This window comes from Hypanus sabinus, chromosome 8, assembly GCF_030144855.1.
Source record: "Hypanus sabinus isolate sHypSab1 chromosome 8, sHypSab1.hap1, whole genome shotgun sequence".
In the NCBI taxonomy this organism is placed as follows: Eukaryota; Metazoa; Chordata; class Chondrichthyes; order Myliobatiformes; family Dasyatidae; genus Hypanus; species Hypanus sabinus.
Window position 1 is genome coordinate 120,654,977 of NC_082713.1, and position 13,114 is coordinate 120,668,090.

The following is a 13,114-nucleotide window of genomic DNA, read 5'->3' on the forward strand; positions in this document are numbered from 1 at the left end:
AGAAGTATGGACACGGCTCAGCACCTGCAAACATTGCATGTCCCTGGGACAGGAGAGGTGCAAACTGCACACAAGCAGAATCTGAGGTCAGGATTGAACCCACTGCCGAGTGTACCAGCTGTGATCTCCCCCCTCCAGGTCAGACACAAACACACCCAGATCCCATCAGACTCCGGTCACGTAGTTGGATTCTGTCTTGATGTCCACTCGGGTTACTGAGCAGGAAGCCATTCTGCTGGATAATTAGTAGCTCACACATCCAGAAATGGAGAAAGAGATGTCAGAATGATAAAGATATTGCTTGGTGTATTGAGGTAGAACAAGATAAAAACAATAACAATGCAGAATAAAGCATAAAAGTTGCAGAGGAAGTGTAGTACAGGTCAAAAATAAATAAAGGGATAAATCATAATGAGGTTGATTGTGGGGTCAGGAGCCAACCACATCATACTAAGGAACCATTTAATAGTAAGAGCCGGCTAAAAGCTGTCCTTGAGCCCGGTGGGACGTGCTTTCAGGTTTTTCTACCTTCTGCCTGATGGGAGAATGGAGAAGAGAGAATGTCCAGGCTGGGTAGGGTCTTCGACTATGTTGGGTGCTTTACTGAAGATTACATAGAGAGGAGGCTGGTTCCCATGATGAGCCGAGACATAACTTTCTGCATGACTCTGCAGTTTCTTGCAATCACGTGCAGAGCAGTTGCCACTACCGAGTCGTAATGCATCCGAAGAGGATGCGCCTAGTGTGCAGGTGAGTGGGGGGGTGTGGTTGGTTAGAGTTGGGCAGAGGGTGGAGTGGTGTGTAATGGGGTGGTTGATCATCTATGAAATCTTGCTTTGTAAGGTCCGTTTCCTTGCTGAATTTCACAATGATTCAGACCCTAGCAGGCAGAGTGAGTGAGTGTGTGTGTGTGTGTGTGTGTGTGTGTGTGTGTGTGTGTGTGTGTGTGTGTGTGTGTGTGTGTGTGTGTGTGTGTGTGTGTGTGTGAGCGTGTGTGCGTGTGTGTGTTACAGTGAGTTGATGGTTGGGAAAGAGTGCTTTTGTAAAATGTATGAACACCTGGCTTAGCGGACCTCGAGTACCAGACAGGCCCCAGTTTTATTTCCGATAAAGCTTCTCGATTGAATCCGCTCCAACACCAAACTCTTCTTCTTCTTCTGGGATCAGTTAATGCAGCACAACAACTCTGCAAGTGTTCTTGTTCTGCAATAGGAAGTCATACTTTCCTGAACATTAACATGTGGAAAATATTAAGTAAGAGGACTATTTACTAAGAGGAATGGGTAGACCCAGAGAGTAAAACTTTGAAGCTTACAGTAGAACAGAAAAGGTTTACAACAGAGGTCGGGGAGTATCTGGAATAACTGTAGATTAACATCTTGGACTTAAGCTGTTTATAAGTCGCGAGCCTGCTGCATATTTCCTGCATGTGTGCGGACTATTTCTCAAGGTCAGTGGTGTGAGAATAATTTACAGGGATCCTGTACTGGAGGGATTGAACTTCACAATGACCGCATAGTCTTTGAGGAAATCCCAGGACCACCAGAGGAAAGAATTAGACTCGTGTCGGTGGGGTGGTGGGGGGTGGGGGAAGATGATACAAAAATTGTACGTGAGATTTTCAGTGAGGAAGAGAGCTGTACTGTGGAAAGGTGCAAGCAGTCCGGTGGGTGGGGTTTTAACCAGCAGCAGGATACCGAGAGGTTCAGAGGGAGTGCAGCTCCACAGATCCTGAAAGGCAGCAGGGACACGTGATTTAATAGGACATGTGGGATGTCTTCTTTCTTATCTGAGGCATTGAATTTGAGAGTAAGGAGATTACCTGGAACTGTTCAGCCACGGCTTAAGTACTCTGGATACTTCTGGTTGCCACGTCACAGGTAAGATGTGATTACATTGGAGAGGATGCAGTGGAGATTTGTGAGGTGGTTACTGCACTGACAAACTAGCTATGGGGGAAGGTCAGAGAGAGTGGCTGCTTTCTTAGGAAAAGGGGAGATTTCAATGGGGTATATAAATCTGAGGGGCCTAGAGAGAGTACAGGTGTTACTGACTCCCTTTTGGTCTCCTGATCTCTCTTGTCTTCTCGATGCTCTTCCCCCACCACCAGTTTATGCACTCTGAACACACTTCATTGCTAATGTCCCCACTCCCGTTACAAATTATTGACTTGATGCACTGTTGTCACGTGGGATGAATGGGACCCACACGACCAGGTTCAGGAACAATTATTACCCTACAGCCATCAGGCTCCTGAATCAGTGCTGATAACTTAATTCTTCAAGTCACAGAAAGCTGCAGCACAGAAACAGGCCCTTTGGCCCATCTAGTCCATGCTAGACCCATCAATCAATCAGCACCCACACTCAGCACTCCGTATCCCACCCACACAAATTTCTCACAAATATTGAGACCAAATCTGCATTCACCACTTCTGCCGGCAGCTCATTCCACGTTCGGTGCACCCTCTGAGTGAAGAAGTTTCTCCTCATGTCCCCTAAACATTTCACCTTTCATCCTTAACCCATAACCTTGAGTTCTATTCACACCCAACCTCAATGGAAAAGGCCTGCTTGCTTGTGTTTACCCTATCTATACCCTCGTAAACGTGTATACCTCTATCAAACCTCCACTCATTCTCCTATACTGTAGGGCAGGAGTTCTCAAACTGGGGTCCGTGGACCCCTCGGATAATGGCAAGGGTTCATAGTGTGAAAAAAGTTGGGTACCCCTGCTCTAGGGAATAAAATCCTAACCCGTTCAACTTTTCCCTCTAATGCAGGGTCTCAAGTCCTGGCAACGTCCTCGTAAAATTCCTGCACTCTTTCATCGTTATTGACATATTTCCTGTAGGTAGCTGACCAGAAATGCACACAGTACTCCAAGTTAGACCTCACCAAGGTCTTATACAACTTCAATGTAACATCCCAACACTTGGATTTATGAAGGACGATATGCCAAAAGCTTTCCTTACAACCCTATCTAACTGTGATATCGCTTTCGAGGAATAATTGGTCTGTACTCCCTGATCCCTTTGTTGTATTCACTCCGCAGTGCCCCACTGCTCACTGTGTAAGACCTACCCTGGTGGGTCCTCCCAAAGGGCAACACCTCATGAATTAAATTGCATCGGCAATTTTCAGCCCATTTTTCCATCAGGTGTGCTGCAAGCTCTGGTAGTCTTCCTCGCTGTCCACAGTGCTCCCAATCTTGCTGATTCTGAAAGTGATTCTACGATCTACAGACTCTGAAAATAATCCTCTCTGCGTTATTTGTGCTTGCACTGTTTGGATTCTTCTGCACATTGATGTTTTGCTGTCTTTGGTGTGTATAATTTTTCATAAAGTCCTGTTGTATTTCTTTGCAACTGCTCTTGGAGTACTGTGCTCAGTTCTGGTCGCCTCACTACAGGAAGGATGTGGAAGCCATAGAAAGGGTGCAGAGGAGATTCACAAGGATGTTGCCTGGATTGGGGAGCATGCCTTATGAGAATATGTTGAGTGAACTTGGCCTTTTCTCCGTGGAGTGATGGAGGATGAGAGGTGACATGATAGAGGTCTAAAAGATGATGAGAGGCATTGATCGTGTGGATAGTCAGAGGCTTTTTCCCAGGGCTGAAATGGCTAATACCATTTTAAGGTGCTTGAAAATAGGTACAAGGGGGATGTCGGAGGTAAGTTTTTCACACAGAGAGGGATGGGTGCGTGGAATGCACTGCCAGCAACAATGGTAGGGGCGGATACAATAGGGTGTTTTAAGAGACTCTTAGGTACATGGAGCTTAGAAAAATAGAGGGCTATGCACTAGGGAAATTTTAGGCAGTTTCTAGAGTAGGTTACGTGGTCGGCACAATATTGTGGGCTGAAGGGGCTGTAATGTGCTGTAGATTTCTATGTTTCTATCTACCTGTGATGTAATGCTTCCTCCCCATAGTACAGATCATTGACTTCTGAAGGGCCTTAGACCTGAACTGTTTCTCTCTCCACAGATGCCACCCCACCTGCTGAGTGTTTAATATTTCCTCATTTTATTTCTCATTTCAAGAACTGCAGTTACAGCTTTTTTTAACTATTTGTTCATAATACTTGGTAAACTAAACAGAATTGTTGTTGCAGCACACACAAAATGCTGGTGGAACACAGCAGGCCAGGCAGCATCTATAGGGAGAAGCACTGTTGACGTTTCGGGCCGAGACCCTTCGACAGGACTAACTGAAAGGAAAGATAGTAAGAGATTTGAAAGTAGTGGGGGGAGGGGAAATGCAAAATGATAGGGGAAGACCGGAGGGGGTGGGATGAAGCTAAGAGCTGGAAAGGTGATTGGTGAAAGTGATACAGAGCTGGAGAAGGGCAAGGATCATGGGACGGGAGGCTTCAGGAGAAAGAAAGGGGGTGGGGAGCACCAGACGGAGATGGAGAACAGGCAGAGTGATGGACAGAGAGAGAGAAAAAATACAAAAAACTATATATATATATCTGGGATGGGGTAAGAAGGGGAGGAGGGGCATTAAAGGAAGTTAAATAAGTCAATGTTCATGCCATCAGGTTGGAGGCTACCCGGCCGGTATATAAGGTGTTGTTCTCCAACCTGAGTTGTTGTTTGAATTGTTGTTGGCTGGCCCAGTGCTGTTGATGAGCTAAGATGGAGGAGGTGCCATTTACAGCAAACTGTTTATTTCTAGAGTAAAGGGAACAGAAGGTGCCTTGAATAAAAGGTGGGCGAGTCCTCTGGAAAATACTTTAAGTGGGGAATAGTTGCATATAAATTATTGTATGTGGATACAGTTAGTCATATACATATTGTTGAATGGCTACCTAGCTTGATTGGAAGGAGAGTTACCCAGTTACCTCTACTCCAGCCTTATACACTAGACACCCTTTAGCAACTGACTGTATGACAATCATCCCATGTTAAATGAATTCACATTCCTGCGCACTCCACTCCTCTCACCCGGAGTGGGACCGAGTCATCCACAATTCCATGGATTTGCTGAAGGGGGGGGAAGGGGGCACAAGGAAGGTAAGTTACTAGTTAGTCAGATGCTGCTACCTGTAGGAGGATTTTAAATTCATGTTTTATATACAACCGCCTTTCCTGTCTTTGAGTTGTTTGTTAACAATATTGGCAAATCTTTCTGAGAATATTGACTGAAAACATACTGGCTCTTCAGAGCAACACTTCTAACATTACATCAAAGCACAGTGATTGTGTTGTAAACAAGCACAGCACTCAGTTTGAAAGCTGCCAGGTTTCAGGTGAACAACCAGGTCTCTCTGTAGCAGAAGAGATGTTGGTTAAGCATGACCTCAAACATTCCTTCCCTCCTCCACCACCTCCACGTTGACTGAAGAGTGTGTCGTCTGTAAGATGCACGGTTCCCATGTCAGTGCACCAACCCAGCAAGTTTGTAGTCTTAGAGCACTACAGCACAGAGGCAGTCCCATCGGCCCATCCAGTGTATTCGGCCTAGTCCCATCTACCTGCACCTGGGCCATATCCCTCCATACCGATCCTATCCATGTACTTGTCCAAACTTGTCTTAAACCTTACAATTCATCCCGCATCCGCCACATCTGCTGGTAGCTCATACTACACTCTCACCACCCTCTGAGTGAAGAGTTTTCCCCTCAGATATCCAGTCAAATACTTCACCTTTCATCCTTAACCTATGACCTCCAGCTCTAGTCTCACCCAACCTCAGGGTAAATGCAAAAAGGCTTTTCCTACTATCTAAAGTGTAGCCCTCAAAATTTTGTGCACCTCTATCAAATCTCCCCTCATTCTCCTACTCACTGGGAAAAAATGTCCTAACATAGTCAACCCCTCCTGTAACTCAGGCTCTCAGGTCCCTTCCACATCCTTGTAAATTTTCTCTGCCCTCTTTCAATTTTATTGTTGGCTTTTCTGTAGGAAGGTGACCAGAACTGCACACAATACTTCAAATTTGGCCTCACCAATGTCTTGTACAATTTCAACGTAACATCCCAACTCCTGTATTCAGTACTCTGATTTGGCCAATGTGCCAAAAGCTCTCTTTGCACTGCTACTTACCTGTGATTCAACTTTCAAGGAATTATGAATCACTATTCCCAGTATTCTGATATTGCCGTGATAACATTCCTCTCGATGTCAAAAAAACAAAAGAACTGTCATTGACTTCACTAAGGGGGACGTGCACATGTCAAGAGGATGAGAGCTTCAAGTTCCTGGCAGTAAACCTGACCTGTCATGGTCTAATCATGTGCACACCAAAGCTCACCAGTGCCTCCACTTCACCTGGAGTCTGAAGAAATTCAGCACATCCCCATTAACGCTCACCAATTCTTACCAATGCACCATAAAAAGCATCCCGTACTGACGCATTGTGCTTGAAGCGGCAGCTGCTCTGCCAATTACCGCAAGAAACTACAGAGAGGTGAGGACACAGCTCAGCACAGCACAGGAACCAGCCTCCCCTCATCGACTCTGCCTCAGTAAAGCAGCCAGCAAAACCAAAGACCGCACCGACCCCCAACATGCTTTCTCCTCCTTCCTTCCATCGGGGAGAAAGGGCCATAAAAAGAAGTAAGCGGTAAGCAGTTTGGCCAGCAGGGGAGTGACAGCCGTAGAGTAGTCAGGCTTTGGCTTGACAGGCTTAGGCAAGCATTGACAGAGATTCTAAGTAAGTTTCTAGTTTTTTTTTCCCCCTGTTAGTACATAGTTAATACACTGAGAATAGGCCCAGAGTTAGTGGTATGTTCCTTGTGAGATGTGAGAACTTTGGGAGACTTCCAGCCTACCTGATAAGTACTTCTGCACTGAGCAACAGCTCCCTAGAGAACATGTTAAGGAACTGGAGCTGCAGCTGGATGACCTTCGGCTCATTTGGAGAAATGAGGAACTGATAGACAGGAGCTACAGGGAGGTAGTGGACCCTAAGTTGCAGGAGGCAGGAGAGGGAAGAGAAATGGGCATCCAAAAAGGGAGAAAATTCAGAACTCAGAGGTGCAAAGTGACGGGACTCCTGGTGCAGGATCCTCTAAAGGGTGAGCCAGTGGTAAGGAGTGGTAAGTGATAAAGAAAGCAATGTTGCCATTCATTTTGAGAGGGCTAGAATATAAAAACAAGGTTGTAATGTTGAGGCTTTATAAGGCACTGGTCGGATTGCACTGGTGTTTTGGTCCCTTATCTAAGACAAGATGAGCTGGCATTGGAGAGGGTCCAGCGAAAGTTCACAAGAATTATCCCAGTAATGGAAGTGTTGACATGATTTGTATTTGGGCCTAGGCCTGTACTCACTGGAGATTCAAAGAATGGGGATGGGGTTCTCATTGAAAGCTATCGAATGTTGAACAGCCTCAACAGAGCGGATGTAGAGAGGATGTCTCCTAAAGTGGAGGGGTCTAGGGCCAGAGGGCACAACTTCAGAATAGAGTGACATCCATTTAGAAAAAGATGAGGAAAATTTTCTTTAGCCAGAGGGTGGTGAATCTTAAATTCATTGCCACAAACAGCTGTGCAGGCAGTTATTGGGTATATTTTAAGTTGGAGGTTGATGGTTTCTTGTCTAATTAGGAATGAGGAGAGGCCTCTCTGGAGAATGGATATTCGTTATGTGTTAAGTAGGGATCCGTGCACAATCCTGATTTGATGGAGACAGACGTGAGAGCATGGAGGAACATCTGGAGAAACTTCTGAAATACCCGTTTCGCTGCTGCTGCTACTGTGTGGTCCGGAATCTCCGGAGGAGAAGGCCTCCGAGACCTCGGCTTTGCCTGTTTCGGCGGCTGGGACGAGTTCGAAGGCGCTCGGGAGGCTGTATCGGAGGGGCTGGTCGGAGGCTCGAAGTTTTCGGACGGACTCAGAGTCTGCTGTCGTCGGGTGCTTCCGAGGCTTAATTGTCAGTGCCTGGAAGTTTATGGCAGGGAGAGTTCTCCCGTTTGCTGCCTGATATCGGGACAATTGGAGTCGATCAGGACTTGAGACTTTTAAACCGCGTCCATGGTCTGCGTTATCAAATTACAGTATTGTTTTTCACTGCTGTAACTATATGCTATAATTATGTGGTTTGTCAGTATGGGTCTTGGTTTGTCCTTTTTTTTATTTTATGATATCACTCCGGAGAAACATTGTATCATTTCTTAATGCGTGTATGCATTTCTAAATGACAATAAACGAGGACTGAGTGTCCTCATAATCTATCCATAAATCTATCTATCTATCAAAGATTAGGGGAAGATGGCAGGAGAATGGCATTGAGAGATAATAAATCAGCCATGATGGAACGGTGGAGCAGGCTCAATGGACTGAATCCTGGTTCTGCTCCTATGTTTTATGGTCTTATATTCTACATTCTGTTATTGATTTGCTTTGTACTGATGTGATGAAGTTGTCCATTTGGATGCCACGCAAAGCACAGTTTTCCAGTGAGCAACCCACACTAAATGCTGGAGGAACTCACAGCTCCTGATGGAGGGTTCAGCCAGAAACATCAACTGTGTCTTTTCCTTCACAGATGCTGCCTGATCTGCTGAGTTCCTGCAGTATTGTGTGTGTGTGTGTGTGTGTGTGTGTGTGTGTGTGTGTGTGTGTGTTGCTCTAGATATCTAGCATCTACAGAATCCCTTGTGTCTAAAGTTTTTTTTTGCTGTACCTCAGTACCTGTGACAATAATAAACCAATTTAACACGCACCCCTCCTACAAACTCCTCTCCCTCCTGCCATCTGGGAAAAGGGACTGAAGCATTCGGGATCTCACAACCAGACTGTGCAACAGTTTCTTCCCCCAAGCCATCAGACTCCTCAATACCCAGAGTCTGGACTGACTTCTCCATCATTTATTATTATATTGAAATTTGTCCTCTACTGTGCCTATTGTCTTGTTTATTATTTATTTATTTATTTATTTACTAATTAATCATTGTACAGCCCTGCACTGTTTTGTGCACTTTATGTAGTCCTGTGTAGGTCTGTAGTGTAGTTTTTCTGTTGTTTCACGTAGTCAGTGTAGTTTTGTGTTGTTTCAGGTAGCACCAGGGTCCTGGAGGAACGTTGTTTCGTTTTTACTGTGTACTGTACCAGTAGTTTATGGTCGAAATGACAACAAAAAGTGATGACTTGACTTGAATTTACACAATGCTAGCTCTTTTCACTTTGGAAATAGAAGGCTTTTACTTCACATCTGGGTCTAAACCCTTGAACTGAGGTGGTATTTAGCCCTGAGCGTCTATAGCGGTTGATCAGAGCATATCGCCATCAGTCCCAAGACCAGCTAGCAAGGGACAATAAGTTCCAGCCACTTTCAGCAAACACCCACACCACATCCATGAGTTTAAAAGAAGGCGACTACTCCTCACCCTCCGAGGCTTCGTTATGCTTTTCTTACTGAATTCCTCCCCTCTCACCCCTGAACATTATATTATTCATAAACGGTAACTCTGAGAAGGTTACCGTCATTCTGTCAGATAAAGCCACACTCACTCAGTTGCAAATTGTTGTAATGTAATTGAAACAGACCACAAATTAATTCCCTTATTTTGAAATGCTAAGGTGAAATTGCAGCCGCATTATATTTGAGGACGCAGTGTATTCTGTTATTTATCATTTTTTGTTTATTTAGAGATACAGCATGGTAACAGGTCCTTCCATCTCAATGAACCCACGCAGCCCTTTTACATCCATGTGACCAATTAACCTTTGAACCCACACATCTTTGGAACGTGGGAGGGAACATGAGCACCCGGAGGAAACCCACTCGGTCACCGAGTGAGTGTACCAACTCCTCACAGACAGCAGTGGGAATTGACCTCAATCAAGAAAAGAATATGCCCCTCAGTTGTGACAAATGCCCCATTTTACCTGAAAGCATGTGTCAGCCTTTAATCTGAGAGCTAGCAAGCGATCAGGAGCTTGCTGGTGCTGTGCAGGGGGCAGGAGATTCAGCCTTGTTCTATGCAAGGCTTTTATACGTTATATTTATCCTGCTCCACTCACTTGTTGCTCCGATGAATTGACAGAAGCATTCCCTGAATGTAAATAGAATGGAATGAGGAGCTGAGACATTGACTCCAGAATGCCCTTGGGTGCATTCCCACCCGCAGTCAGACAGAATTATAAAATACTGATACAGATTAATTTTATTTATTACATTACATCAAAACGCACAGTGAAATCTGTCATCTGCGTCAGCAACCAACAGATGTGTTGGGAGCAGCCTGGAAGTATTGCCACGTAATCCAGTGCCAACATAGCATGCCCACGATGCTTGGCAGAACAACACAAACACGAGCCCAGTGTAAGCTTTTGTAATTCGGGGCGTGTGCTTAAGGTTGGCAGAACTTCAAAGTAAATTCATTATCAACATGCATTTTTCACCAGGTACCAACCTGATGCATTTTCTTGGAGGCATTCATAGTCAATAGAAAGAAACACAATAGAATCGATGAAAAAACACCCATGACAGAGATGGAACAACCAATGTGCAAAAGGCAACAAACTGCAAATACAAAGAGAAAAGAAAAATAATGACCGATAACTATCCAGAACACGAGTTGCAGAGACCTTAAAGGTGAGTTCATAGGTTGTGAAATCAGTTCAGTGTTGGAGTGAGTGGAATTATCCCCTCTCCTTGAAGATCCTGACGGATGAGGAGTAATAAATGTTCCTGAACCTGGTGATGTGGGATTAGAGGCTCCTGTGCCACTTCCCCGATGGCAGCAGAGAGAAGACAACATGGCCTGGATGATGTGAGTCCTTGATGATGGAGGCTGCTTTCCTGCACCAGTGCTTCTTATAAATGAAAGGTGGCCAGTTTCTCCTTAGATTACCTGAGTTAATCCACCAGGTAACTTGGGACAAAACCCATGATATGTACGTCCTAGTGGCCAAGTATTTTAATTCTGATTCCCATTCCTGCTCCGACATGTTGGTCCATGGCCTCCTCTTGTGTCACAATGAGGCCATCCTCAGAGTGGAGGAGAAACACCTTATATTCTGTTTGGGTGGCCTCCAACCTGATAGTATGAATATTGATTTCTCCTTCTGGTAAGAAGAATTTTCCCTCACCCTCCCCTCTTTTTCTATTCCCCCCCACCCCCCAGCCTCTTGCCTCTTCTCACCTGCCTATCATCTCCTGCAGTGGCCCTCCACCTCCCCTTCCTCCTATGGTCCACTCTCCTCTCCTATCAAATTGCTTCATGTCCAGCCCTTCACCTTTCCTACCCACCTGGTTTCACCTGTCACCTTATAGCTATCCTCCTTCCCCTCCCCCACCTTTTTTATTCTGCCATCATCTGCCCCCTCCCCACTTCCTTTCCAAACCTGAAGGAGGGTCTCAGCCCGAAATGTCGACTGTTCATTAATTTCCATAGAGGCTGCCTGAGTTCCTCCAGCATTTTGTGCGTGTTGGTGCGTGCATTTGTTTCTCTTCCACCGCGGCCAGCGTCGTCTTCCAGGTCGTCCGGTGGTCAATGTAATAAGGCACATAGAAATGATGCATTTGGAATCCCGACTGCACAGGGAGTAGAGTTGCAGAGTAGCACAGTCCCTTCGATGTTCAGGGAGACAAAGCTGAGACCCAGTAGATGCATGGGTGTTGCCACATGCTGTCTCGGCAGAGCTGGCCACACTTCGTGGTGGGTTGCTCCGGAGAAGGTAACTCTGTCTCCTGCTGCAGGTCGCTTCATTATTTTGGTGACATTGGCTCCATTGAGTGATGGGAAGTAAGTAGGCCCGATGTTGAAGGCAGTTGATGGTTCAAGGATCAACTTTATTCACCGTGTACAAAATTTTAAGGGTATTTGGAATTTGTTGTGGGGCGTTGGTCAGGGTATGACATGCAGCAAAAATCAATATTCCATGGTTATAAAAAATTGTATAAAAATCAAGTTAAAGGTTTAAGTATGGGTATGGAATAAAATGTGAAGAAATATATAAATAATACCATAAGACATAGGAACAGGATTCAGCCATTCGGTCTGCTCCACCATTCAATCATGACCGATCCTCTTTTCCCCTCCTCAGCCCCACTCCCCAGAATTCTCCCCATAACCTTTGTTACAGTGTCCAATCAAGAACATATCAAACTCTGCCTTAAATACATCCAACAACCTGGTCTCCACAGCTGCCTGTGGTAACAAATCCCACAATTTCACCACCTTTTGGCTAAAGAAATCTCTCCGCATCTCTGTTTTGAAATGGTGCCCCTCTATCCTGAGGCTGTGCCCTCTTTTCCTAGACTCTCCCACCATGGGAAACATCCTTTCCACATCTACTCTGTCTAGGCCTTTCAACATTCGAAAGGTTTCAATGAGATCCCCCCCGCCCAACCCATCCTTGCGAATTCCAGCGAGTACAGACCCAGAGCCATCAAATGTTCCTTGTATGATAACCTTTTCATTCCCAGAATCATCCTTGTGAACCTACTCTGAACCCTCTCCAATGCCAGAATATCTTTTATAAGATGAGGAGTCTGAAACTGTTCACAATACTCAAGGTGAGATCTCACCAGTGCTTTAAAAAGACTCAGCATCACATCCGTGTTTTTGTGTTCTGAGCTTGGTGAAATTAATGCTAACATGGCATTTACCTTCCTCACCACTGACTCAACCTGCAAGTTAACCTTCTTCACAAGGACTCCCAAGCCCCTTTGCATCTCAGATTTTTGGATTTTCTACCCGTTTGAAAGTTCTCCACACATTTATTTCTACTACCAAAGTGCTTGACCTTGCATTTTCCAACATTGTATTTCATTTGCCACTTTCTTGCCCATTCTCCTAATCTGTCGAAGTCCTTCTGCAACACTGGAACATTGTTTCTTCAACAGTGCCTGTCCCTCCACCAATCTTCATGTCATCTGCAACCATGGCAACAAAGCCGTCTATTCCATTATCTAAATCATTGATGTACAGCGTAAAAAGAAGCGGTCCCAATACTGACCCCTGTGGAACACCACTAGTCACTGGCAGCCAACCAGACAAGGATCCTTTTATTCACTTGCTACCTTCTACCAATCAGCCAGTGCTCTAGTCATGCCAGTAACTTTCCTGTAAAACCATGGATCCTAACTTGGTAAGGAGCCTCATGTGTAGCACCTTGTCAAAACCTTATGTAAGTCCAAATATACAACATCCACTGC

General features: G+C 45.2%; 1 protein-coding gene across 3 annotated transcripts in view; it reads left to right on the top strand.

The window, feature by feature from the left end:
- prickle1b (prickle homolog 1b) overlaps positions 1-13,114 on the top strand; it is a 177,740-nt gene that overhangs the window by 76,454 nt on the left and 88,172 nt on the right. The window contains exon 1 of one of the 3 annotated variants that reach the window (XM_059977688.1): positions 10,357-10,546. The exons of the other annotated variants lie outside the window; for them this stretch is intronic. The gene's annotated coding sequence lies outside the window, so the exon portion shown is untranslated. Of the gene's footprint in view, positions 1-10,356; positions 10,547-13,114 lie in introns of those variants that run through there. 3 annotated transcript variants of the gene reach the window in all.